At 40.3% G+C, this 27116-nt stretch overlaps 1 protein-coding gene across 15 annotated transcripts in view; it reads left to right on the top strand.

The window, feature by feature from the left end:
• The first annotated feature begins 680 nt into the window (after positions 1–680).
• Positions 681–27116, top strand: part of PLCE1 (phospholipase C epsilon 1) — a 163979-nt gene continuing 137543 nt past the window's right edge. For 6 of the 15 annotated variants that reach the window (XM_075504836.1, XM_075504837.1, XM_075504839.1 and 3 more), the window contains exons 1-3: positions 1543–1737; positions 5806–5958; positions 6266–6391. The gene's annotated coding sequence lies outside the window, so the exon portion shown is untranslated. The other 9 variants (XM_075504827.1, XM_075504842.1, XM_075504828.1 and 6 more) reach the window with 8 other exon arrangements.

The following is a 27116-nucleotide window of genomic DNA, read 5'->3' on the forward strand; positions in this document are numbered from 1 at the left end:
ATCTCGTAATAAATCTGACTTTCAAGCGTTCGGCTTTGTTCTTCCCCTAGAAAATAGTACGACAAGTTCCTTACACTGGAAGAGAATGAAGTAAATTAACTGTAAGTTTTACAGCCCTGTACTGGGCCACAATCTCCACATACCTTAGTTATGAGAATCGGTGCCCTGCACATTAAAAACGTGCCAAATAAACCCGTGTTATCTATGGCCAACTTTCGCCTGTTTAAAAAATGAGAATGCTTCCTTTAAAATGTACGTTTATGAGACTGCTTTTCTTCTTGTCGTACTCTGCATGGAAAAGACCGCATGCAAAGGTGCACAGCTGAGTTCACCGAAACCGTATTTTTCCGTCGCGCCGATGGAAACAGTGCAGTATTTCCCCCTCCCCTTCCACGGGCTCCGCTCCCTCTTCGTAGAGATAACGGCTGGCAGCGGAGCCCAGGGCAGGGGTTGTGCGCCGCGCTTCTCAGCCCGCTCCTGAATCGAGCCGTTGTTTCCACCGCCGCAGCCCGCGCTCCGCTCCGCACCGCGCAGCGCGGCGGCGGGGCTGCTGGCCGGGACCAGCACCTCGTGCGCTGCCGCTGCTGCCGCTGCTGCCGCCGGGCGGGCGCGGAGCGGAGCGGCGGGCGGGGGGCGCGGGGTCGCGCCGACATTCCGATGCGCTGAGGCAGCCGCGGCCCGGCCCGCCCCCGCCCCGGCCCTCGCTCGGAGGGCGCGCACGGCGATGGCGCTGGACCGGCTCCCGCTGCGGGGGACGGCGCCGTTACTCAGCGGAGTGGAGGCGCGGGGCCGGGGCGCTCAGGCGACGCCGCCCGTTGGCGGGAGGTAGGAGGAAGGGCTTCCGCGGGCGACGCCAGCTGGCAGCTGCCCAGCGGGGGGGCGTGCGACCCGCGGTGGGACGGGACCCGGGTGCGCTCTCCGGCTTCGGGGATCCCCTCTGCGGGCGCCGTGTGGTCTTTTCTGAGCAGTCACGCACACACGGCGGGGGGGGGGAAAGCAGTTGAATTTGTAGTTTAGGGGCACTGCTGCCGGCAGGGTTACCCGCCAGGCTTGTAGGACGTGGAGTAGTTCAAACGCCGCCTGGGAAGAGCGGAGCGGCGGTGGGCAGCCGCCGCGGACCGCGCATCCCCCCGAGGCGCCGGCAGACGCGGTGCTGCTGCGGGGAGCGCACCCATCGCGGCGCGAGGCGAGGGCCTCGCCTGCGGAGGGGCTGCAGAGCCGGCGTGCGCTGCACCCCCCCGCGGTGCCGGTGCGAGCGCGGGGCTGCCTTGGGGCAGGGCGAGGAGGAGCTGCCCGCGGCGAGATCGCCCGCAGCCCGCCTGTCTCGTGTGCGGGGGATCCGAGCGACCCGGCCCGGGGCAGCCGCCCGGCGGGAGGGTCTCCCTCCCTCCGCCGCCGAGGAGGGGCGGTCCCGGGGGAACCCTCCCTGGCGGCCCCGCGCCCTCGCTCCGCGGCTGAGTCAGCCGGCGGCGCTGCCCCACGGCACCTCCCTCCCTGCCTCCGTCCTTCCCTCCGCCGGCCCGGCGGGGCGGTGCGCGCCCGCAGCCCCCGCCCCCGGCCCGCCGGGGTAGGCGCCTCGCTCGCTCCGCCGCTCCGGGCAGCGGCGGCCGTGGAGCGCTGGCGAGGCGGGGGCGGCCCCGTCCCGCAGAGCGCTCCGCCACCGAGGCCCCGCCGCTGCTGGAGTCACCGGCCGGCCCGAGGAGGAGGAAGAGGAAGATTCCGGGGGGACGCTGAAAGGTGCGTCCCCTGCTCGCCCTCGCCCGCTTTCTCGGGCTCCTTTCCCGGCTCCCGAGTGAGGCTGGCGCTTCCCCCAGGGGCTCCCTGGGGCTGGGTCTCGGCGCCCCGGCCCCGGCGGGGGGCGTGGAGGGCTGCCCGCTGCGGCCGTGCCCGGGGGCGGGCGGGGGCTCCGCTTTCGGCCATGTTCCGCGGCCCCATGCCGCCGGCGGGAGGACCCGGTGGCCCCCGGTGCCCGCGCCCTCCCCGCCTGACCTTCGGCTTCAGGGCTCCCCCTCTTCCTCCGGGAGGGTTCAAGAAAATCCCAAATGCAAAAGCACATTGGGGTGGATTGCCCTTATCCTGCATGCTAGAAATTGCTACAAATTCATCCCTCGCTTTCACGGTTCTTTTATTTTTTTTAGCTGTTGTGATCGTACGAGCAGTTGTTATTTTTTACATTAAAGCCTGGCTAATTGTAGTCTGACAAGAGCGGTGTAGCTCACGGGAGATGTGGTGTTGGAAGGAGCCTCTGGTTGTAAGCGGCAAGGGTGACGTTGTTTCTCTCTCCCCACTCGGTCTTGGCGAGCCCCTCTTGCAGGCTCTAAGCACTCTTTGCGGGCGCTGCAGGCCCTGGCGCCCAGGCACGAAGGGCGAATGCATTCCTTCCAGCTCCAGACTTCTCTTTGGCCCACTCAGTGAAGTGCGGTTGAGTTACGAAGACTCTTAAGTCTGCAAACACTTACAAAAGTAGTTTCACTGAAGTGTTTGTAGGATCAGGACCAAAGTGGCTGGGTGCGATGCTTATCGGTTCTGCTGCACACTCTTGGGATGCCACCAGCACAGGTGATACGGAGAAGAGCCTATACAGGTGGCTGCGAACTAGGCTTCTGATAAAGGAAGTGTAAGAGCTGGGTAGAGTGGTAGAGAATTGCATAAAGGATCAGCTGTGCTTCAAGGAACAGTCAAACGTTTCGTGTTTCATAGTAAGGCACTTGTGTGAGGAGCAGAATTGGGCTTGCTGTTGTATTTACATGACAAAAGTTTGCTGAATATTTCAGTCCTGTACATTTTATTATACTTGTGTATTTGAGAGGGGATCGATCAGAAAACCTGCCAATTATGAAAAAGCCATTTAGCAAGCAATTATTGCAAAGCAGTGACCATTATGTAGTTTAAGAAGTCATGCGTTTCCAACTACAGATAATCATCTTTGATCCATGGTACCTCATCCTGTGAAAAGTCAATTGCAAACAACCAATGTTTGTGATCGTTACAAACACAAAATGGAAAACACCTAAACAAATCTGGGAGCAATGAAACAAACCAGGTGAAACCAGAAACAGATGCAGTTTTGTGTATTAGGAAATGCTTCAGAGAGAAATGCCCAAGTCATAAAAGAGCATGTTCAGTCTGTGCACGAATTCGCAAAGGATTACTAAAATCTTTCTTTCTTAGTCATCTAAATAGAATTTATTCATATTCTACCATATTTAGGTATTAATCTACTATACTGTAATGAGTTCATTCCTATTTTCACACATGGTAAGAAGTTTGTTAAGGCTTTGTGACTGCAGACCAGACAGTGCAGTTCCTGTCCTCTCAATTCACATTAGTTTAATGTGATGCATGTTAACCAATAAAAGTGTGGTGTTCAAGCCAGAGTTCCAACAATTTAATAAGGGAAAAAAAACCCTCAAAGTAAAACTTTCAAGTTCAAGAAATATGAAAGCCCTACTGCAGAATAAAAAATTTCCAAAAACTGTATTTACTGGAAATCATAGAACACGTTCATGAAAGAGATGATAAGATAATTTGAGGTTTGGGAGATTTGTAAAATGAGAAAAAGAAATTCTCTATATTTAGGTTATCCAAAAGAATGTTGTGAAACAATTTGAGCACTCTTTGTAAGTACCCATAGAAGAGAGTATTTCTTGTATCAAAGGGCCGTTCTATTTAAGAGAAATGTGAATATTAAGATCCAGTGACTAGAATCTGAATATTAAGAATCCAGTGACAAAATCCAGTATAGAAGCAAAGCACATATTGAAAAATGACAGTTGTAACTGTTCATGAAGGATTGCGGTAAATTTATAATGGTTGGAAACATTTAGCTCAAGTTAGCAGCTCTTCTTTTTTGGAGAAGAGCAGCTGTAATTTAGCAATAGTTCTTGGATTTGAAACAAGAATTAGTTAAAGGAAGACGTGAGTTATAAAGGAGGCAAAAAGCAATTAATCTATTATTTCATTAGAAGTCTGTGATTTGCATAGGGATTTTTCATTAAACGTTAAAACTAAGTTTTATTTTAGTGATCAGCTTAATTTACCTGCATATTTACAAAAGTATTTCTTTAAGATTTTCTTCTTTTAAAACACTAAAGACCGCACTTTGGAACAAGGGTTGTCGTTTTGTTTTCTGTTTGTACAGCACCTACTGCAAAATGGATATTGGGTCATGACTGTGAGCCCTAAACTTTATAAATGACAATGATAGTGTTATTAGCAATAATTCACATCTTTTTTGTTTTATATACTTTTCAAAAACACCAATAACTGACACATTGGAACGAATCACGCAGCTCCAGCGTGGACAGACTTACCCTCACGCCTGTTCACAATGCACCCATTGATGGTTTCATTTGAATAATGGCTATTATTTGATTATGCAGACAGCAGGTTAACGGCTGTCTGTACCTTTAGTATGCAGTCTGATTAATTTTTAAATAATACTTTTCATCATGGCTCTGTTTTAGAAAGCTATTAGCATGCTAACCTGAAATCCATGTTTTTGCTTAGGTTAATTCTGTCCCTTCTTGAGCCTTCTTAATCTCATTTAGAAGAGAGTTGTTGCACGTGTACTTGAGGGCCTACATGACTAAGTACATATTATATGAGAGCAGTCCAGCTTACTCTACATACTGCTTTATTTGTCTTGGCAAATCTATATGTATATCTGCTTGTGGGTGGGGTTTCCATAGTCATGCTTCTGCCAGATATTGGTCATATTTCACTCTTTGATTCTTTTTGGGCAAAATGTCCATCTACTGAAATGACACTTGTGTTTAAGAGCTGAGGATAAAGTGGTGACAGTTTTTGTTTGCATTTCCTATATTGGGAGCTTTCTGATCTTTTTCTTCTGTTTTTCAGGCACAGAATTTTGATCTTACTTGAAACAATGGAGTTAAAATATGTCACTGTGGGATCAAGGTCTGGTCCTTGCTGGTTTCATATACTCTGTCATGCTGACATCTCTGTACAAGACTTAATTAATGTCACTGATTTTAAACTGGGCCATCCACAATACTCTCTTAACTGCCCGGTCATTCATAAATAATCCAACATGTTCAAACAAAAGCTAGGTGTGCCGTCAGTTACTGAAAACTGGTAAACTACAAGAGCTAGAAGGAATGAGCTCAACTCTCCGCCAGAATTATCCTTCTTCCAGAGCCCACTATTTTTCTCCGATTTATCAAGTGTCAGTAATGGTGCCGCAGGTAATACCAGCTCTTTCAGTGAATGATTTAAAGTAGCAGGGACACACACCTTGTGGAATATGTGACATGCCTCAGGGAGCTGACTTCTGCATTCTTTACATCCAAAACTCTTTACGTAGTCCAGCGTAACTTTTGAGTAGGGAGACAGTGCAGACTTGAGTATTGTACAAGGAAGTGTATTCTGTAGGCCAGTATGTTTACTGTAATATTTTACTCACAGTAGTCTGAGGCATATCATAATAGTTTAAATAGGCTGTCAGCTCGGGGGTACTTCTTATTCTACATTGCTATCAGTAAGTAATATTTAATAATTTGTTACGACATTTTCAGTGGAGCCACCTCATTAAAAAAAATAAATACATTATTGTATTTTTCAATTGTTGTAACATTTCATAAGTAATTAAAAAATTAAATGCTCAGGTATTTTCAATATTCTTTAGGTTACTCATTTGAATGTTTTAAATGAGACAAAAAGTGGAAACATTGAGTGCAGAGCGGAATCTACCATTTGAAAACATTTGGGGTAATGATTTTATTCTATTAGTATGCACAAGTGCTGCATAACTTGCATCTAATAATAGTGTGTTTTCTTAAACAGATGACTCTCCAGTTGCATTGACCTTGCCTTGTGTAGTAGGACCTTGCTGTCTGCTGTTGCAGACAATGCTCTGATGTGAGACCTCTCCTCCCACAGTATTTTTCTCTGTCTGTGCTACAGCATACAGCAAGAATGCTGCTGCAGTGATCTCTGGTATTTGAGGTTTTTGTTACATTGCATCTTCTTTCTAACATTTTCATAATGCATTCCTTTACTCCAAGTACAAAACTCTGTTGCTTGGATTAGGTTAATTTCTTTGTGTAGCAGTGCAAATATCTTTCAGCAGTATTTGGGGAAACCCAGCTTGGTTTCCCTTTGGAATTTAGCAAGATAAAAAGGGGTTATGTAGCAGAGTAGCTACTGCTTTGTGCACTACCAACAGTTCACACTAAAGAACAACCTGTAGAGTTCCTCTTGAGGAACTTTCTTGACATGAATGTCTCCTTTTTAATTCCTTTAGGGTTGCTACGATTGTTTTGGATTACAGCTATGCACCAAATTGCAAGGGAAAAAGAAAACCCAGTGTTTTAATATCCGGGTTGAATTGCCTTTTGAAGACAGTATTCTGCTTCTGGTCTAATTTTAGGTAGTTTTCATACTCTGACATTTTTCAAAGATGTATTTTCAACCAGTTAGTTATTGTTGAGTTCGGAGAAGTATGTTAAAATGTATTTATAATCAGATTGTTTCACTGGTGAGCAGAGATTTGTAAGAATTGGTTAGTATTTTTCTATTTTACTAGAAAAATTCACACTTTCGATGACTTTCAAATATATCAGATGTTCTGTGAGCATATGCATTGTTTCTACTGAAAGCTGTGGGACAGTAATCTAATTGCAGGTATTTCTTGTGAAAGCTTAAAGTTTCTGCTCACTCTGTGCACCCGTTTTAGTTCAACAGGCTTATGGGAAGCAGTAAAAGTAGAGGAATTTCTATCCAAGGCTGCAACCCCCTAGATTTCTGACTGCAGGAGAGGCTGACAAACAGGCTGCCTCCCTGTTTGGGTTTGTAATTCACATTCACTCTTTAGCTACACTGTGGGCTGCTTTTCTGTAACATCTTGAGTGGCAAAGGTGTCAAAGAGTACCAGGTAGATAATGCTTCTTGAAGTCTTTCGTATTGTGGTACTTCTGCATTATTGCAGTACTTCTGCGTTTTTTAGATGAAAAATATTTCTTAATGTGGCTCCTTTAGAGCCCTTGAAATTTTTCAGTGTAGCTGTTACTTTTGTGAATAGTCTGTTGTTTGCATTTTTCCCCCAAAGAACAAAGTGGCTGTACAAAAAGGGGAGAATCTTGCATAATTACCGTTGCTTTGTTGTGATTGCACCTTTTTTGTTTGTTTTTGCTTTTCTTAATAGTGAATTTATGGAAGAGACAACAAAAATAAAAACAATAAAATCAAGCAGTTGGACAGCTGCTTATGTTGGAAATATTTTAATCTTAATAACCACTCAAAATGTTGCTGTTGTTATTGATTTGAATATACATCTGCTCTTATTCTGTGCTTTAATTCAGCAAAGTATAAACAAGAAATTCCACTTTGGTGGTCATGTTCACTCAGTAGACATAGAAATGAAATATGGAGAAACTTATTATAAAAATGGGTGGTTTCATATGTGTCATTAACTAAAAGCTCCATGGCAATCCCGTTTAGAGGCATTTCCAATTTCATTAGCCTGGATAATTTAAATATGTAAGTCCAATTATGGGGCTTTTTTTCTTTCTTTATTTTATTTTTGTAGGAAAAATTTAGAAAGTAGCTATCACTATTTCATCATCTGTCACTGTATAACAATTCCAACAAGTTATACCATCCAAATTAAATATACTATTCCTTTGAATAGTCTTGATATGTCTACCAATATGTAATAGGTACACTTAATGGTTCAGTTCTGTGTGTGTGGTTTTGTTCTACTTGTTTTCAAAATGATCTTTTCTTCTTGTAAGATATGGCTGTTGGAGGGCGGTAATTACTGCCCAGTGCTCCCTGCCCACCAGTAATTCATCCAGTTTCGAATTTTGCCCTTGCTCTAGATGTTTTTCAGTTTCCCCTCCTTCTCCGTAGTGTTGAGCGTTGAGTCCTGTTACACAGCATTAGGTTGTAAGAGGGAGTGGTTGATACTTGGGGAGGGCGATACCATTTCATTCTTCTGTGTCTTTGGTACTTTTGGTTTGACATAACCACGGTATGGTATTAGCATGTTGCCAGTTGTTACCTGATACTGTAGTATGTGGAGTTACATATTGCTTTCCACAAGGGAAAATTCAATGATTGCATGCTTTCAGTTCCCTGCAGTGCAAGTTTATGTGCATGGAAGCAAGAAATATCTCTATTTTCAGGATGTGTTCCTATCGGAGATACTTGTCTCAGTGAGAATACCCTTGTATTCCTGCAGACTGGACACCTGCAGAAGCTACGTTTCAGCTGAAAGGGTCAAATCAAGTAAAAGGTTGACTGTGTGTTACACACATCAAAGTCTACTCATGCAACACGTGTATCGCTTAACAACTCTGTTCCCTTTCTCTACAAGACCTCTCGGTGACCTGGTATCTAGCAGAACAGCTCAGTCATGGCTTCCCCCCCCCAAGTGTTATATGAAGTCTGCAGTGTTTCTGAAAAAGGAGAATTATTGTAACTTGCTGAGAAGGGAAACGTGCACCGTTTTTTCTTTCCTAAGCATTAAAACTGCTCTGTCTGTACTCCTGACTCATATCTCAAAGCAGTTCTTTGCCTTCTATAGCTTTGAAAATACAGGCTCTTCTGAGTATACCATGTCATAGAAATCTATATACCTTTCGTATATTTTGGGTATATATTTTATGTAATATGCTTCTGTTACAGATAAAATTATGGAATAGTTAACATAAAGATGTTACCATGTAACTAATTAAGCAGAGATTTAAAAATGCCAGCTGCATGTATAGTGTTACCTCATATTTGAAAGGCTGAGAGGTTTCCTACCTTTGGAAAAGTCATGATGTTGACTTTACATAATTCTTCTCTTTTAAGGAACAGTAAACTTTGGATCTGTAGTATATCTGTCAGGGTATTTCTGGATAGATTCTTCTTGCCTCTATTGAAAATTATATTAGCTTAGCCCAAATCCATGTAACATTGGATGTTGTTGTTTTTATTGCATTACTTATTCCACGTTGGCAGAAATATGATGTGTGTAAAAATACAGTTTTTGCTATCCAGTTGCCTTTTGGTGCCCTCTTGAAACAGATTTCAGAGACTGTATTACTGGTTGAACTAGCTTGCAGTATGAAACAGAAATGTTTATTGATTTTTTTTTTTAAGTTTTTTTTTTTTAGATGTGTGATGTTGAAGGAGAAGGGTGGGTTTTTTTTTTTTTTTTTTTTTCCTTCTTGGTACTTAACCAGAAAACATTTGTAGATGAAGGTCTAGAGTTTAAACTTGTTTGGGAATACAGTTGAATCTCAAAATGCACTATTCAGTTGTTTCCATTCTCATCTAGCTTTCCTGAAGTAAAATGAAAGTTAAGTATATACATAGGACCCTGGTATCAGGATGTTGTGGTCATCAAAAATCTAGCTTTAGTGGCAATTTTGCTATAGAGAAAGAGTATAATGTTAATAATGTTCATTCTTGTTTGTGTTAAGCAGATATTGTCAACTACCAATCTAGTTGCACAGATTAAATTTGTTTATATATAGTTATGGAAACATTTTGGATTTGCTATAAAGAAAGAATATTCTTTTAAAATATTAGTTTAGGGCCATGAATAAGAGGAGTTTATGAGTCTCTTAAATTATTAAATGCTTTTTTTGTTTTGTAGGGGTCAGCTGAAATTTTTCTTGTTCCAACAAATTTTGAGCTATGGCAAATGTTATATTTTTAACTGAATTTCTGTGTTACTCAATTATGAACAGTTTTTGGAAGAATATTTTGCTTGTTTTGACTATGTTCGTGCAGCAAATTCTGGAACTCTGTCTTAAAACTTCTTATTTCTCTGTAATAGGAGATATAATGACTTGAGGAGATCAGGGAAAATAGGAAGTCTTCATTAAATGTTTGTAGATTCATTTGTATAAAGGAATAGGAATTTCTTGGAAATCAGCAACATTTTGGGATGTAAATGGTCCTTCCTACTTTTCCAAGATAAGGAAATACTAAAATTTTAGATATCTTTGGTAGAGTCAGAAAAAAGGATGAGTAATTTGTGATATTAATAAATGGATAATACCTACAATTGAAATCTATTTTCACAGGTTTTTCTAGTCACTCAAATCAAATCCATTCTGGGGGCATGCCAACAAACTGATTTTATTATGAAAACTGCACTGTCAGCACCAACTGTTCAGTGCATCAGGTTCCAAATCCTTATTATCCTTCCCCTTCTATGATTAGTTTGGCTTAAAAGTAATAAACGTGGAACCTTCCTTTTTGTCATAAAATTCTTAAGTCTTTATTGTTCCCATTTTCTTCTTGTTTTTATAACTAAATGGTCTGTTTTTAAAGCTGAGATTATAAGTAATTATATAGTGGTACTACTAGGGGCTTCTAGAAAAACAGTCCCTTTTCTGAGTACATGACTATAAGAATTAGCAATACTGTGAAGTCTGTTTAGAAATTAATTCTCCATACTATTTGAACTGTGATTCTAGATTTGCAGGCCAGGTTCAGTAGTGGTTTGCAGAAATAACCAGTTCCCTAGACAGCAGGCTATAAAACAGGTCAGTGTTAAAATATGCAGGAACATCTTTCAAATGTCTGTATAGTATTAGACTACTATGCCTGCCTGAGTTCTCTTTCAAGATTCAGATCATAACATCTGTTTGGAGTTTTGTGACCTGATAGGCATAGCAATGGTAGAGATGTGTAGAGAGTAAAGGGTTTTCAGGAGGTCTTCACGTCCCCCCCTCCAGAAGAGGCAAGTTTGCATGTTCTCTTAAAATTTGCAAATGTCATTCTACGTTGCTAAAAGCTTACCTCCATGTTTGTGTCACCCCCTCATTTTGTTCCATATACTCTTTATTCTGTTATGCAAGTTGATAACGAAAACGTTTATTCTTAACAGTCAGTTGTCCTGTTGGCTAGGTACATAAACCTGTTATTGAGGCTAAAGTTTCTGAGGACAAAAGATAATGTGCCACAGTTATAATGGTACAGCACAGTATTATCCTGTGTAACAGCTTCAATGCACCCCTGAACTTCATCTCAACCGTGTGTTTTATAGAGAGCTGCATGGAGTTGACTTACGAGTTAGTGGGAGAGCTGTAAAAATACTTGAGGAAGGTGTGTGCGCAGATTTAAAGCAAGGCAAAATTGTTTGGTATAACAGCATTGGATCTATGATGGCCAATAAAGTATCTAATCTGTACATAAGTCACTCTGCTCTGAACTCATGTGCCTTCCTCTGACTTGACATGGTGCTCCGATTATTTTTCTTTTGCTTTATAATGCCATTCTCAGTCTTTCATCAGCTTTTCTCTCTGTTCCTTTGAGCTCTGAGGACACTAGAAAAGGGCAGAAAGCCCCAAACAAAAAAAATGCCCACACCTTCACTTGCTATTCTTGCTTGAATTCACACTTACCAAAACTCTCCCAAATATTTTAGGTGCATTTGACTCTTTGAAATCAACGGATAATTTAAAAAAACCCTGATAGCCTCTGTCTCCTGGTTTTCCTGCCTTACCCATCTTGCTTACAGTAAAGCTCTATTCTGTTAGCAACCATATGCATCCCAATAAAGGTTTTAAAGTTTGAATTGAGACAGAGACTGTCTCAGCTCTTGGCCAGCAAATGCAAAGAAAGTTGGCCATGTTCCCTCTGCTTGCCAGAAAAGCATGAAAGCTGGGGCCCTTTGTCTGTCAAAGGAAAAGGGAAGCTCTGATCTTTCTGCATACAGATTTTTGCAAGTATTGAGTCCCTGACCTATTCTTGGTAGGACTTGTCTGTCTCTTGCGTGCTAGATGTGGCCCAAAGCCCCCAGGAAAAGACCTCTAATCTACAGTGAATTTATATAGATCAACCTGGGCTTTTCCCCCCTGATTATCAGTTTGACTGTGGTTTGTTTTTTCTCTAGTTAGTCTTAAATACCAACAAAAAGTCCCATCTCTACAGTAGTATGATTTTTATGCATGTGGCTTGTCTCTCTTATTCTTTCTACTAAATCTAAAGACCTAAATCTTAATATTTGATGTACATAAGAGAGTATAATTAAAAGAGCATAGATGATGTCATCTAGTATCGTACTATTTATTGTGTGTTTCGGTGTAGGCATTTCAGTGCCTGGTCCTCTCCCATACAGGGCTTTAAAACTTTCAGTATTAAGATAATCTGACAATCCATTGAATGATGTGTGACTATATAAAAGAAAGTAAGAATATTAAGTTACGGAGGAAACTATCCATAAAATTTAGGCTTATTTTTAATATGTACTGGTATGGTCTTGAAATATTTAATTCATTATTGTCAAATATTTGAATTTAAAGCATTAAAAGTCAGAATCTTGAGTTTAAAAGCAGTATAGTAATAATACCTCTTGCACATTCTTCTTACCATAACTGTACCTAAGACTATATAGAGGTTGCTGTGTAATTTTTTCTGGTGAGTGAATAATGAAAACCAAGCAAGTGTTTTGATTTTTATGGTTATTATAGGTGATAATTATACACACCTGAATTATGTACAACAATTACACAGTTATATAAATAATGTACATCAGACTGCTGGCTTTTTCTCTATAGTTATGGCATATTTTCTGTAGTGGGTATAGTCTTTATTTTTCAGACAGGTCACATGTGAAATAAGAAGTGATGAAATGCATACACTGTATTTTCAAAAATATGTTGAAGCGTTATAGTAATAGCATTATTACTTCCCTAGCTGTTTCTGCTTTTATAATGGCATTAGAATGCTTAAATAATAACAGCCAGCATTAATGAACAGTTAATAAAGCCAGAAAACTATACAGAATCCATGAAGACCTTAGTGTGAGGAGTGCACTGTCTGTTTCTAATTTAACCTGTTCTCAGGTTACTCTCAGGACCTGTTCTAAGTTCGTCAAATACTTTGAGAGGTCTACAGTAGATTTTGGTTTTGAAGGTAGAGCTTGTCTTTCCTAAACTAAATGTCATTCTACTGATTTTGTTTTTCTTAGTTAGGTAAAAAGGGGAATCAGTATTTAATAAATAATTTTTGATAGCTTTGGAAGTCAATAAAAAGATGTCTTGAATATATAGGGGGTCTAAGTGTGACATAGCCCCTGCTAAATTAACAGGTGCAGATCTAAGGAGGCACTTAAGAGTTTGAAAGATAAGCTCATAATAAAATAAGAGGACTACTGATTAGAAAAAAAAAAAAAAAGCCCTAGAACTTAAGGGGTGCCATCTGATTTGGAAAGGACGGAAATGAGAAAGATCTGCAGGAGCAGGAGGTAACTGTTTTGGGGTGTGGCAGTAGCATGCCTAAGAAGACAGGTGAACAATATTTAATTTGAACTCTCAAAGGACAGGTTAGTCTGCTTTCATTTATGTATGCTGGTTTTATATGTTGTTTCTCATAGGTCATCTACTGCTATCCATGAACTTTATTCTAGATGTATGGGTACTATTTTTTTCCTCCTCACCTCAGTTCTGACACATGATCTGCTTCTTTCTTGTTGGCTTCCTAACAACCAGAAAGTGCCATATGGGAAAGCAATACCATCCCCACTAGAAACTGTTATTATTTAAACAAAGAACTCCACATAGTGTGCAGGATATAAGTTGGGAAAATGGAGAGCTTCAGACTGCCTGTTGCACCTTGTGGGTACTGGTACAGGTGATGATACCCTCACTGAGTTACCATTTAAAAACACTTTCTCTACGTATCATCAATGAACTCGACCAGTTGTGGCAAGCCACTGATATGCATCACCTTACAAACTGGCTTGAAACAGTTTTTTGTTTTTTACACTGTTTTGTAACATTACATAGGTTTTTGTTGTACGCAGAATGCTGTTGCTAGTGTCAGCCGTTGTTTTGTTCAAAACTCTGTAGATTGCACAGACCATGAGTTTTCATTGCTGCTTTGCCTCCCCTCAGGGATCTCTTTTCATGCCAGTTATTACTTCATAACGTGCTCAGCTGCCTGCTAAGGTCATCGTTGAATGATCAGTCCTGCAGGTGAGCCTCCTGCATCTAGTCTACAGGTTTTTCCCCTCAGCAGGATGAAGTCAGTGTTGTCATCTTGCCCAAGAAAAGCCTGATTACAAGGCCTTGGGCTGCTCCTTATCTTTCAGTTTGCTGCCTCAGTACTGTCCTGATAGTGTTTGATTCAGTGTTTCGGAGTAACCTCCTCGTCCATGCTCTTGTCCTTGCTGGTGACGTGCAAAAGTCGTTGTACTGTTCGGGTGTTACTTAGTCATTACATTTCCTCAACTTTTTATCATTTGTGGTGAGAACATGGTCGCGGCTGACGGTGAGGCCAACAATTTCCTTTGTCGGGGAACCGCAGGAGGGGGCAGTGGGAGGACGAGCCGGGGGCTGAGGCTCTGCCGTAGCCCTCTCATCCCGAGACCAGCACCAGCGGGTGAGTCAGGTCCGACGTCAGTCGGAGTCTGGTCGAAAGGTCAGGAGCAGCGGAGGACAGGGCCTGGGCCTGGAGCTGCCAACGACATAGCTCAGCCCAGGACTGGGGGGACAATCCTGAGCTGAAATGGCTCCTGGGCCCATTGGCGGGGGTGGCAGGTGGGGCTGGTTATGGCATTTAAGGACTTGGTATCCTTGGGGCCCTGACACTCCCTCTGGCAGACATCTGCGATGATCCCGTCCTGGGTTAACATCGCATATCCTTGTGCTAGTTGCAGCACTGGTTTGTTGTTATCATGCCCAAGTACGTTACAGAAACAGAGTAGTTTCATCTTCTTTAACTGTTACAGCAGAAATAACCTTGAGCGTTTCGGCATGCGTTCACTGGCCTGTTATCTTTTACAGTCCTTTTGTGGTTGGGTTCTTTGGCTTGTTTAGCTGGGGCACTGACTGTTTCCTCTCTGGTGCTTTCCCTTCTCCTCTGCTCAGTCTTAGGGTATACGTCAGGCATACGTACATGCCTCCTCCCTTCTAGGACCTTTTTGAGCTAAATGTAAGGATATTAAGTAATGTGATAGCAGTAGGGATGCACAATCAAATGGATGCAAACTAATTTTTCTCCTTGACTGAGAAAGTGTAGCCTATATATATAATGGTCATTTTTACATAGTATGTTATTACTGAGGCACATGAATATTGGAATGTACGTGTATCTAGGGTAAAAAAACCCAACAAGATTCCTTAGTAGCATTTTCAGATTTTAATGAAGCAGTGTTGTTTGGATATTTGCAGAGTCTCTGGCACATATTGCTGCTTATGTCAAAATAAAAAAGGGTGTTCCAGAGAAGCAAGTGTCCTTTTCCAAATTATGACTGCATTTTTTAGCCTGGTTTCTTATGGAAACGACTTTGCGAAGTCACACTGTGTATCTGTATATCTTTTCTTCCAGCTTTTAACTTGGCCTGTAGCAATCAAGTTTATTACAAAAGTGCAGATCTCAAAGATGCTAAAGACTCAACAAATTTCATGCAAGTGTTACTCAGGTATAGAAGAGAAGTTTGGTAAATCATTCTGGCTGTGAAGAAGTTGCTCTGAGAGTTCACACATTAGCAGAGGGCCCATTATAGGAGAAAATCCTTGGTAATACCCCAACTGTAAGAAAAGCTTCAGTTGGAACTGCCATCTCCTTAGGCATCAAGATTATTCAGAATTTATTACTTCTGGAAGTAACTAAGGTATTTAATGCTTGGTTATCATGTGTTCTGTTGTTTTTCAGTGTACCTTTAGCTACAGAATACTCTACACAGACATTAAATATCCTCTGAAATACTTGTCCATTAATTTTACCAACAACTCCACTGTGTTAAAATTGCATTCCATCCATTCAGCTGAAAGTACAAGAACTTTTAAGAAATGTAACAAACTTTGAACAAGTGACTGTGTGCGTTAGGTAAGTATAGAATTAGCTTTTGCCATGCATTCTTATCCCAATTAACTATATTGTGAAGACTGAAGTAGACTAAAAATCTGGGATAAAGTCCCATTTTATCAAGGGAGCAGATTTTCATGTTTAGAATTCCAAATTCTTACTATTCTTGAAGCAAGGAGCAAGACCATACTACCTAAGAATGAGCTGTTTTATGATGACTACACTTAAGTTGAACACTTGCTGAAGGTTTTATCCCAAAAGAAAAGGTGAAGTCCAAATGCACAATTATAAGCCACAGGTTCTAAACAGGAATCTCACAAGTAGTCAGAAATGTTTAATGGACTACTTTCATAGAGGCTCTGAAAGATAACCAAGAAAAGCAAATAAATGTGCATTTGCTCAGCAAGGATATAGACATTCTTTGCAATCGTTTTAAAGATCCTCAAATAAAGGATCACCTAAATGTGTCATAATCATATATGGAGACATGCTATGTTGATCTTCAGACATGTTTCTCCTTCAGATAAGTTGTTAAAGAAATGCAAGTGGAACTTAAGGAACATGGAAGTTGCTGTGAACATACAGTTTTCTTTGTGTCTGGTTCCATTTATCTTAGAAGACATGACAGTATGTTATAAAAGAAACCTCCTAATTTTGACCCTGGCTGTGTTTCCATCCTATTTATTTATTGAATAAGATTGAATTACTAGTATTTATAATGTGAATTACAATGATGCCTACAAGAGTTTTAAAATATTAAAACATTTAATTTAAAATGATCACTTAAAATTGATTATGCTGGTAATGACCTCTTATGTTAACATAGTAAATATCTTGCAACATCGTGAAAAAATAATTTGCAGTTGTGTGGTGACTTGCTGCTTGCACATTTGGTTCTGGCAAGAGCCAACATTGTAGAGATTACTTCATGGCTTGAATGAGTCACATGTCTTCCAGAGAATGATGCAGTTGGTAAAGCCATCGTAGGCAAAAAAATGAATGTAGTATTGATTTGCTGAGCACATATTGTTTGCTGTATTTGAGTAGTGCTGTTTTCAGTGTCACAGTGCTTAATATCTAGAAATGTTAGCACAGTAGTAGTAGTAGTATAGAAATTGTTTCATGTGTTTTCAGGGATGCTTGATGAATAGTCTTCTGAAAATGTCATCTTTCTCAAGCAGATAATTAATTACCCTCTAAGCGTTCTCTATTAGGCATGATAATAATATGCAGATGAAATAGCATACCTTCAAAAGAGAAAGTAAAAATAATAAGAGAATAAATATTATGATTCCTGAATGAATGGTATGAATAGGTCAGGAATGGTATACAAAGAAAATGTATTTTGAGAAAGTGCAAGAGTGGTGCAGTAATTTAATAGTATTAGTCTTCAGCATTTGAAATATTTTTCTTTGCTTTTCTAGAACTAAAGTGTAAATGCATAGTTGATAAATGGCTGAACTCTTCACATACAGATTAGCTTTTCATTTTTGTTTGAAATATATACTGGGGTTTCAGACTTACTCTCGTTGCAGTTATGACAGCTGAGCAATAATATATAAGTTATTACTCAAGTAATGTTTTTAATAGGACTACTGTGGCTTAGCATAATGTGAATAGAAGTGTTAGCTTGGGTTTACAGAAGATAAACTGTAGTGATGTATGCGCCTCTAACATACCATTAGACATTTTAGTAGTCAGAAATATTTTTATTACAGATTTGTTTTGTTCTCACCACTGTGGCTAGAATTACAGCTAATGCGGGAGAGTGAGAGAGAGGGAAATGAGAGAACACTTGGGTGCTCACACAAGAAAAATGCCGTGAGGAAGAACAAAAAGACGAGGAACCTAAGGTGTTCTTGTTGCTTATTGTGCGACCTGCTTTGGAGTAATTTTAAAACTTTGGCAAGGTGACAGTTTTTTATGGCAAGGTGCAATTGCACTTTGTTGAAATATATGTCAGTGTGTGCCACTTTAAGTCCTTTAAAGGCATGGTTTCACCTTGGGCAGAAATGCTAGATGAGCTCAGACAGGAAGGCTACCTACCAGTGGGGCTTTGTTGTTAACTGGAACTAGATAAGAAAGGGGTTTGCCAGGGCTGGAGGTTCCTGCTGGAGGGGCAGGGATTTCTGCCTTGTGATGCTAACCTCTCTGGTGTTACTTTAGGAAAAAGGAGGATGAGAGATAGTGCTGTTAGGATATTTGGGAAACGGTTCTTTACCTCAAGGCTGAACTGTCACTCAGTTACAAGCCTCTGAGCTAAGGCTTGTAGATCCTCCGAATTAGTACTTGTTATTGCAGTGTCCAGGTAAATAAACCTACTTCTGTAGAAACCGATGTGCTGGTTTCTATCACTGCTGAAGCTTGGATCCTAGTGCAGGGAGAGAAACCTTGCTGGGAGGCATAGATGGTGCTCCAGGCAGGGTGTGGAGTGTGGTTGGCATGCTGTGATGTCTGAACCTGGTCCACTAGTCTGAAGGGGTCAAGCTGCTGTAGGGCTGGGCTGGTGGCTGGCTAACCAAGGCATTAACTTCTAAAGGCTTGAAGCAACTGACTTAGACAAACAGTATCCTTTGGTCAAGGTAGCATCTCTGAAAGCATCTTTCACAGGTGTAGTAGGAAGAGAATGGGATCAGAGCATGAAACACCCAATTCTGTCACTGGTGTGCCATTGTGAATCTGGTTGGATGGTTTTTTGCACGTGAAGGCCTGCAATCGATTTCCTACTTACTTTCCCTTTGCATTCAGGAACTCGTCTAGCTTTCAAGTAATGTAATTTTTTCTGCTCACATAGTGAGTTTATTTGTGATAATGATTCTTTGAGGAGAGAGTTTGATGGAAACTGGAATGGAAGAAGTATACCGCGTTTACAAATGACATTGGTGGGTAGTCCCAGGTTACTGTTGACTTTTTAGAGTCATAAACAGTTCACGTTTCAAAGTGACAGAGTTTGAATGTGATAACCAAGTTCTCAGAACAATAATGTTTGTATGTAAGCATTCCATTTTGTATTAACATTTTAAGGCCACAGAAGTGATTGGCAAATGACAGGAAATACATACAATCATTTTCCCCATATTTATTTATTATTTATAATTCATATTTTAACAGAATCACCATTTGCAATATTTTAAAAATAATTTGTAATTGAGATTCATTGTGCACAAACCCCCTCCACTTCTGCTTCTTCGCCTCTGGTTGCAGGACTTTACTTAGAGTCCTGATCAGTAGAACATCCTCCTGTTATTTTCCAACATATTTAGCACCGGGTGGCCTTAGTGAAGGAACTCACTGTGCTTTATCAACTGAGGAGAAATGGCATAAATTCACTAAGGAGAACCACTTGAATGAAGATGTGCGTGTGTAGAAGTTCAGAACTTGTTAAAGGATAAAATGAAGATATGAATGATGGCATTGAGTCCAGAGGGGCCACAAAATCTTCAAAGGTAGACAAAGCCTTGAAATGGGATGATGGCTAAATTATTTCCGTTTGAAGCTGTAGGTGTTTCAAAGGATCTGAATGATTGATTGTTGCTACTCAAATACACACAGAACATGTAGGCAGTGCTGTGAACATGCTACTTGCTGGTCACTGCACAGATCTGTATAAGATCCTTGGTGGGCCTGAGTGAGGCAGTTCTGATCTCGTGGCAAGAGTGGTGTATGACTAGGTCAGTTAATCCCTGTATTAAATACTGAGCTAACTAGCCGGACACTTGCTTGGGGCTGAAAGAGACAAACCTGTTACTTGCCCTTGTCTTTTTGTGTTGTGTCCAGTGCATATGTTCCTTCATAGCAGTTCAGTTTAGGGCTAAACTGAAGTTAGAATGAAATTAGAAAAAGGTAGTTTGTACAGAAGCTGGAAAGGAGTATTGGGGTTTCCGGTGTTTTCACATTGAAAAAGACACCCCCCCTTTTCCTTAGGCTGGTAATCATGCAAAGAAGGAGGGCAATGAGGACCCTCTAATTGGTGTAGGGATCAGCTGTGGAAGGACAAATCACCATCTGCATAGTGCAAGTTATTGCCAGTCATTGCCAGGTGAAAAGGTTAATAAACTTGCTGCCCAATTAAAGATGCCCGCTTGCATCTTGTTTTTTATTTCTACATGTCTGAGACAGGTTTCAGCTGCTGTTCAGTCGCTTGATCTCACATTTGACTTCAAGGTGAAAATTTTTCAGTAGTCTATATGGATGGAAAAAAAAAAATTAATCCTGATGGATATAGTGAACATAAGATATTGAGGATGGTGTAGAGGAGGGTTGACCAAAGCTTTTCTGAGCAAGTCTTGCAAGTTGACTAGATGAAAATGTGTTTGTGAAACTGTAGGAAAGTGGTCCTGCTCAGCTGATACTGCTTAAGATGTTAAAGTCAGCGCTCTCATCTGGATTCCTTTCTGCCTTTTTTTATCCTTTGTTTTTACAGGACACTTTAATTTTGTCATAATAATTCTCACTGTTGATCAAGAAGGTTACTTTGTTTATTTTGCTTTGCTGAATGGCATTTCCTGTTTTTATTTGTTTGTTGGAGTTGTTTACAGCCTTCGTTTCATTTCTTCTAACAGGAATTCCTTACATTTTAATTTTTAAAGTTTTGCCTGGCTTATGATGTGTCTTTGCTGTTATGTTTTCAGCTGAATTTCCTGTAGTGAAAATGCAACCTTGTAAGAAAGTTAGAATTACACTCTTCCTTTTGAGGACATACTCTCTTTGTTTAGATAATCAGATACTCTTAAATCTGTGCAGCAGTTGCACTAGAGAAATTTTGATGATTAAGAATTGAGAGACTGTGGTTAAGATGTGTAATTCTTTTATTAGCTTTAAACAGATTTAGCTCTAGTTTGATGATGATCTGATAAGGGGCAGAGAAAGAATTGATTCATTTAGCAGCTGTAGTTATTAACTCTGAAGAATATAACTCTGGAGAACTGGGTTGATGCTTCTGATTTTCAAGATCATGGTGGTACGTATTTGCTTTTGGTAGTGGAGTTTTCAAATCTCCTTCAGAGCAAGATGATTTTCCAGCTGTGTTGAAACTGTAAATAATAAATGATGTGAGTAATTCCAGTGAAGCAGAGGATAACATCTGAATTCTGAAAAATGGCTGAACATTTTGGCTAGTACCAATCTTACTGTTTCTTATTACATTTAAGTAATGGAACTTTCCTTATGGTCTTTGCTTTGTTGTGTTTTATCCTATTTGTTAGCTGTAATTTGTGTTGCCTTAACCTCTTAGATTTTTATACTTACGTGTCTATGTTCCTATAGATTAATTTTTAGGATGTATTTTGATGACTCATTCAAGCTGTCTCAACGTGGGATGCTGCAGATACATTTCCACTCTGGTCTTGGTTTCTCCCTCTGGTCTCCACCCTGCTTTGTGCTTGCGCTGTCTCTGTTAACTTGTATGATTATGTTGTGAGTAGCATCCGATAATCCTGCCTGAAGACTAGTCTTTCCTTTTTCCTGGGTTCGTTTTCCTCTGGGTCAGTTGACTCCTCTCCCTGCAGGAGTTCCTGTTTGGGAGATGGTGAAAATACCTCACTGAGGGTGACAGGGAATGAGGGATCAGCTACTTTGGCTGGAGCCTGCCAGTGGGTTGGCTTAAATCTGAAACCTCATTTTTAATCTTGTCCTTTTTTGCATAGTTTGTATGATTCCTTTTTGAATTCTCAGATCTTAAAATAAATCCTGATGTACTGGTCCATTTGACTTTTAGCTGCTTTTTAAAAAATGTTTATTTCTTACTATATTTCCTATTTTTCTTCTGCATAAGCATTATTTGTCCTTGTCTTTCATATAATATCTTTTATTAATTATCAGTTATTTTGTGTACCTTTATAGTTTATGTAATCTTCCCAAGAGATTCTACGTACCAGTGTCAAGTTTGTTGAATTCTGTGCTTTGAAGATTTTTGTTTTAAAGTCTGCTGCACTCCCTTTTCCTGTGAGTGTGAGACTCAGTGCTCCAGAATCTTTTTCACCCATTTGAGACTGTTTTCACAGTTCTTCAAAAAGTTAAGGAAATTATTGCAGAAGTACTTCTTCAAAGATGAAGTATAATCCCACCTTTAATGGTTAGAGGTGTCATGCATCTCAGACAAGAAGGACTCGTTAGTCTGAGTGTCGATGATGAAATTACAGCTTTCAAATAAGGTTACTTAGCATGAAATTCAAGCAACCACTGAACAGATAGTTTATTTAAACAGCTTATTGCAGATCAGATCTAGAGAGAAATAAAGAATTGCCCCTGACAGTAAGATAAATTCTATCTTGGGTTCTCTCAGTGTGTCTCCTCATACAGAAAAGGAATTTCTGTAAAGAAATGAAGAGTGGAGCTGGTATCTGGCAGTAGCTTCAGAGTCTGCCTGATGCAGTGATGAATGATGAGGCAATTGAGAGGGTTCACCATCTGGCTGACATTTGCATAGTTTGAGACATGTAATACTTGATCATGTTTAGATAAGTATTCCAGAAATTAGAAAAAAGACTCTAACCTGACACGATATATAAATACTGTAGTTCTTTGAGATTTTTTTGTTGTTGAAACACAGACACCGGTGGTAAATCTGAGGTTCCGCATGGTGCTCTGTGCCAAATAAAATGTTGTTATAACTTGCTTCCAACTGTTCAAATAGGGTTTGTGCACATCTTGAGTGATTCTTAAGAGTCTGGCTATTTCCTCCTTACTGTTTGCCCGTGGTTCCCTGGGCAGAAGAAAGGTTTAGAAAACTGATGACGACGTGCTGGTGCCCTGTTCTTGTACTGGTATCTTCTGCTTGTTTCTGACATAAGGCACCGTAAGAAAAACTAATAGTGTGCATGATACAGGATAAAATAAAGAGGGCTTAATAAACGTGGGTTTCTTATTCTCTTCAAGGAATTGGTCTGGAACAAACTAGCTTATTTACTAAAAAAGAAAGCTTATTAATTTTTTTTTATTGTTAATGGATAGTTGTAGTATACAAACAACTTTCCTTATGAATCAGTTGTTTCCTTAAGAGCTTCAACTGGGATTATATTGTTTAAACACAGTTGTTGGAGTGACATGAGTGAGATGATCAATAGTTTTGTATCCACTTACTGTGCCAAATTATTTCTGTAGTTTACCGTTTCCCGAGAATCTCTTACTCATTGATTGTTTATGCCTTAGATGCTGTGTAAATATTTGTTAATTTGAGTTAGTTAATATAATTATTTGGTTGTTGGGGGGTTTTTTGTGTGCTGAAATGTCTTTTGTTTAGGATAGATAGTCACCATGTATATGTAGCATGTAGGATGGAAGTTGGAGAAATAACTATAGATGTCCCAGCATAGCCAGGGAAGAAGGGAGGATTGTCAGGCCACCTCCATTTGCCCTTTAGCTGTCTTGAATTGCCTTCTGTCCCAGTCCAATAGCAGTTTGCCCACGGGAACCACCAGTATGTGTTTTGTAATGTCACATATCTGTTTGTCAGTCCCCCTCATTCTCTGCACCCATAATCTTGGCCCCTGCCGGGCATTCACCAAGTTCCCTGTGAGGCTCCCACAGCGTCCTACATGCTGAATTGCATTTGGCATCTCTGGCAGCCCGCAAGTTCTCTAAATAATTCCCATCTTTACCATGAGGCCCATCCCCTAATTGCCCCTCATACAGTTGCTGCTTCTTCCCACAGTCCAACCAGCATCCTCAAATATTCATCTAATCATCTTTTCCTTGACAGCCTAGAGTTGAAAGGCTTTCTAACTTACCACATCATGTGACGGTTCTGATCCTTCATATGCCTTTCCTTAGACTAAATAATAGTGTAAGTCTCAGCATACTCTGTTTTTTTTTCTCTGAAGAAGAATTCCTGCTGACTTCAAAAGGAAATTAGCTTGAGTAATGAATTATGGGTTAAACTGATACTAAATTAATACAGTTTTAACTGATACTAAATTAATACAGTTTTATAGTCTTTGATTATATGGATGTTTTACCTAGACTGTTGTAGACTTTAATCCCAGATGGCTGGGGAATAAGGAATTATTAAACATTATTATTAATTATTATTAATACTAACTAGAACCAGCTTGCGCTTTAAGTCTTAAAGTGTATACAGCAGTGTAAAAAAAAAAAAAAAAAGTTGTCAAATTAGTTTTGTGTCGCATGGTTTCAGACTTAATACATTTTGTGAACGTGTGTGCTGAAAGGTTGCCGGATTGTTTATTTTTATTATTCGTTTGTCTTTGTTGGCTGACCTCTGCATCCAGGATGATTCACTAATGCTGGATCTAGTTTCTTATATTTTTACTTTCCTTTACTGATAGAAGGAGCACATTACATTTCTGACATAACTTAAGCCTTGTAAAATGAACCAGTGTAGTTATTAATGGATTTCATCAGCTAATCTAGTGGCTTTAGAAAATGTCAGCATGTGTTGAATACAGTGCAGGCTTAGCTGTCTACTTCACGTGCTTTTATATTCAGATTTAACTGTGAATCAGTGTGTTTTGAGTTGAATGTGCAACAGGAGGAATATGATTTTGAATAATTTCAGCATTGTTGTTATATGCAAATGTATGCATATAACATGCATTGTTATGTGGATTTAATGTGAGGATTGAGGCTTTGGCCACACATATACAGATAGGCAAGTAAGGGAAGCCGCAGGGAGTGAGAATTCTGCAATTTTACAATAAGTTACAAAATACTGTTTTATTGGTTGAGCTTGTGAGTTTTACACTTGATAGCATTTATAACACTGTGTTAACGCACTTCATAACATGTCTAATGAATTCCAACAGTTTAAGGAATTTGCTGGGCACAGTGAATTGAAATCTGTTGATTACAGTGGAAAGCAGAGACTGAGAAGAGTGTAATGGGGGACACACGAAACCCTTGTCATCTGTTCGGCAGAGCCGCAGCTTCACATATTTTTGCAGTTGTCCATAGATCAGAGGCTCTACTATCATGGTTTTTACTTGCTATTTCATGAGATTTTAGCATACTTGTACACTAGATAACTTTTCTCTTAGTCTATTATGTTCAGGGCGCATTTAGACATAATAGCAAACGTGATCTAAACTGAAGCTGCTACTGAGACGTGTGGTCCCTACCAGGCATTCCTAATATTTCCTTTTTGTGGAATATAGTGATCATGTGGCCACAAGGTGAGTCAATTCATTTGGACGAAAAGAATAGTTTCCTGACAAATCAGCCAGCTGAATCAACTTAACTCTGCGAACTCAGGATCTCTAGATGCATGAGGTGGGGGAAATGGGATCTGGAGGTCACGAGTGAGGGGAGGAGCAAGTCTTCCAGCTTTGATGGCAGCTACCTGCTAGATTGACATAGCTGAAACATCAAATTACATTTGCAGATTGCAGAAATGGGTAAACCAACTTAAGCAGCATTTTTCTCCCTTCCCCATGCTGCTCATTTTCTCCCTTGTGCTGTTGTAGCACACATGTTAGTACAACCATATATGAACTGGATTGGGAAAATGATCTAGCTGTGAAGTAACTTGAGCAAAAAATTCTTGAGACGGATCAGTTCCCTATCACGTTGCAATGGTCATGAGAGGATGGGAACAGCTGGACATAGACAGGGAGCTTCTTAAGCAGACATTATTCTCGATGAGAGGGATTTCAAACATAGGCACGGGTAGATAGAGAAGAGTGATGCTGGTAGAGAGAAATGGGCAGGCGTGTAGCCTCTGGAGTTGTGAGAGGTGACCAACAAAACCACTGTTGGGGAAGATTTGAGATAAAGTTTCTAGACGAAAGAGAAAGATCTGAGAGAAGCAGTTTGGGGAGGATATGTGGAGACACTTTGGCATAAGAGAGAGGTAGGAGAATGATGTTGAAGGAAGGAGGACTGTGGAAGAGCAGTCCTGGCCTCGGAATGAGCTTTGTGGACAGAGTCTCGGATATAAACAGACCTCAGATTTTAGCAGCTTTTCTGTTTACAGAAGCAAATCAATGATAGGATTTTTTTTTTTTTTTAGTTTCTCCATAAAGAACGATGTAAAAAAATTCAGGTTAACATGCATGGTCAGTTTTGTGATCTCAAATTCATTGTGTGATGTTAAAGTTGCATAATGATGTTGTCTTTTGTGGAGTGATGTTGTTTTGTAAGAATTTCAATTGCTGACCAGTGTAATAAGCAGTGTATATTTGCAGTGACAATCCATTCCATTAATTTTTATTCCTAGCTTAGCAATATTACAGGGAGTACATTTATGAATATATTTTGGTGGCTTGTATTTTCATTGGATTGCCTGGAATTTTTCTGATGCAAACAGGAAAGATGAATCAGTAGACTGAGATGTTTTGATAGATGAGAGAAATCCTTCAAAAATCAGTACTGAAGACTATTACTGATACATGTACGTGTTTTATACCTTTTACAAGGTTGATACAGTAACAAAGAAACTTAAGAGTAAGAAGAAGAAAAAACGAGCTGCTTCTCCTTCTAGCTCCTCCTAGATATTTCTCCTTTGGTCAGCATCATTGTACGTAGATTTGGACTGGAATGCACAGGATGGTTGCCAGAAGAAATAAGATGGCAACATTTCTAGATGGATTGCTTGCAGTTTCTTCAAGTGTGCAGTGGCAAAAAGTTACGTAAGCTGTTATCTGGGGATTTGAAGAGGGAGGAGGACAGGGAAGAGGGATAGGAAATGGTAGAATAAGATAATTGCTGAGGTACTTTCCTCTTTTGTGTGTGTGTGTGCTTAAGTGTGTTGTTTTGTGTGTGTGGTTTTTTTTTTAAAGTGAAATAGTTAAGATTGAAGAAAGTGAACTAAAATTAATTTCAGGCTACAATTTAATGATATGGCGACTATCAGGGAATATAGACTTAAAGAATGACTTGGGTGTTGGTTTCTCATTGTATCTCTTCTACAGTTGTGCTGTCGCAGTATTTTATAGGGTGCTCTGTGAACTGTGTTGGTAACGTGACCCCAGTTGAAGTCCTGTCCCTGCCACTCTATCCTACTACTGCTATCTCCTTCTACACAACTTTTCTATGAACTGTGGTTTTTATTGTCCTTTCTGGTGCTAAATCTCTCTCTTGTACAGGATCTGAGTTTCCCATCCTCACTCTCCTCTGGCTGCTCTGGCATGCACATGCATTTTGTAATGCATGGAGAATGTAAAACTTGTGGCTCTTTGTTCTCTCTCTGTCACTTTCCTTTGCGACCCTCCCTGATCTGTCTTCTGTTGTTAAACCAATAAAATTAAAATCTTGATTGAAATATTGAATTGCAATTTTGTTTTTCATGCATTTACTGTAGTTACTGTCTGAAGAACGGTCTTCACCGGGCTAGCAAATTTTTAAGCCATGGATTTGTAGTGAAATGTAACTTTTCTTAAATTTGTTTT

This window comes from Mycteria americana, chromosome 6 (assembly GCF_035582795.1).
Source record: "Mycteria americana isolate JAX WOST 10 ecotype Jacksonville Zoo and Gardens chromosome 6, USCA_MyAme_1.0, whole genome shotgun sequence".
NCBI classification, from domain to species: domain Eukaryota; kingdom Metazoa; phylum Chordata; class Aves; order Ciconiiformes; family Ciconiidae; genus Mycteria; species Mycteria americana.